This window comes from Chrysochloris asiatica, unplaced genomic scaffold (assembly GCF_000296735.1).
Source record: "Chrysochloris asiatica unplaced genomic scaffold, ChrAsi1.0 scaffold00213, whole genome shotgun sequence".
NCBI lineage: Eukaryota > Metazoa > Chordata > Mammalia > Afrosoricida > Chrysochloridae > Chrysochloris > Chrysochloris asiatica.
In genome coordinates this window covers 2,794,344-2,796,119 of record NW_006408731.1, presented here as the reverse complement: position 1 = coordinate 2,796,119, position 1,776 = coordinate 2,794,344, and the positions used below count along the sequence as shown (strand labels likewise).

Genomic DNA, 1,776 nt, shown 5'->3' with positions numbered 1-1,776 from the left:
AATCGCGCGCGGCTTTGGGGGCGGGCGGGTGGAGGAACGGAGAACCGAGCGCGCGACGCGAGACGAGAAAGCGCGACGGACAAACCCTTGTGTCGAGGGCTGACTTTCAATAGATCGCAGGAGGGAGCTGCTCTGCTACGTACGGAACTGTTTCAGTAGTTTTCTTGTTGAGTCTCTGGGATGTTCACGTAGAGAAGAGCAGACTCACTCCTCAACCTCTTTTCTCCCAGGAGGTCTGCTGGAGGAAGGTAAAACGTGGAATACGGAATTTAGTGGAAGTTACAAGGTCCAGTTTAGTTTATAGAAGAAACAGCATTTGCTGGGTTTGGGCCACAAGCCTAGATCATACAATGGTGCTTTGCTTTCCTTTCATCAGTGTTTCCAATCTTTTAGCTAGTAGTCCAGCATTTAATGGTTTTGCTCCACATCTGCAAATAATCATGACCCCACTAATGTCAAATAGTACCAAGTGGATTGTTGGTTCAATTCCTTTTGGGAGGATTGAGGACAGAACTGGAGAGAAGAGTAAATAATTCGATGGCTTCCTTTCTCTTAACTATTAGAGTGACAAGACTATCACATCTGGTTGATCATCACAGAGAAGAGGGTCAGGGTCCGGGCAGCAAGCCAAAGACCGAGGCTCCTACACACTTAGGGTCCACTTGGAGGCGCCAGATTCTGCAGTGTCTGCAGTTTTCTGTGTCATTTGGGAAGCAGCTTCCGTTGCCGTTTTCTCAAGCACTTTCGGATTCGTGTGGATTAGTGCTCCCGGTGCGGTTGTCATCGGAATCTAATCTACGGAGTAAGAAGAGCAAAGAATTGTCTTGACACGCATCGGGCCAAAGCACCTAAACCACAGTGACGAGAACAAAAACCACTGGCTATTAGTGAAATGTGATGTAACCAGAGGCAAGCACATAAAAGCGGCTGCTCCAGTGGCGCAATCGGTTAGCGCGCGGTACTTATATAGCAGTATGTGTGCGGGATATGCCGAGGTTGTGAGTTCGATCCTCACCTGGAGCAATGTTTTCCAACTCATCATTGCATAATTTGAAGGAGGATCTTACTCCATTGTGCTTTCCTATTTCATGATAATAATCATAATGCATATGAGTCGGAATTCACATAAAGGTGATTGGTCTTATTCTATAGCATTTATCCTAAAGCGTTAAACTTTACTGCTTTCCTTAGCACTTTGGAACCAAGCAAAATCAAGGAACAACTAATACATTATAATGATATGGACTAGTTTTGCTAACTCTATATACCTTGTTCTGCAAGCTAACTCAGATAAGGAATATTCCTGACATTCCCTCACTGTTTCACTCTTTGGTGGTTGTTTCTCAGGAAGCACCTGGCACATACTAAGTAGGTGCTAGGTTAACTTCCTTGAGGTGAACTAAACATTGAGCTGCATTTGAGAAAATTCAAAAGTAGGAAAGTGTGTAGGAGTTCTTGTATGGGAAAAAATAAAAGTACTTGATAGTTGACCAATAAGCATTTCCTACAGTATCTTTCACCTGGGGGTGGTGTTGTTGTTAAGTGCCGTTGTTAAGTGTTTTTAAGTGCCATCGCCCTATAGTGACCCTGTATAGGGTTTCTGAGAAGCAGCTAATGAGTTTGAACCCAACTTCCCATCCCTTCTCAACTTTGTCCTTAAGAAAATGTCCTTTTGATTTTAAATGGTAGACTATTCCATGGTGAAGGAGCTCTGGTAGCGTAGTGGTTACGAATCGGGCTGCGAACCTTAAGGTCAGCAGTTCGAAACTACCAGCC

At 44.5% G+C, this 1,776-nt stretch overlaps 1 non-coding gene across 1 annotated transcript; it reads left to right on the top strand.

Annotated features, from left to right (window-relative positions):
• The first annotated feature begins 929 nt into the window (after positions 1-929).
• Positions 930-1,023, top strand: TRNAI-UAU. Its single transcript has 2 exons — positions 930-967; positions 988-1,023. It is a non-coding gene; the product is annotated as a tRNA-Ile (tRNA).
• The last annotated feature ends 753 nt before the right edge of the window (positions 1,024-1,776 follow it).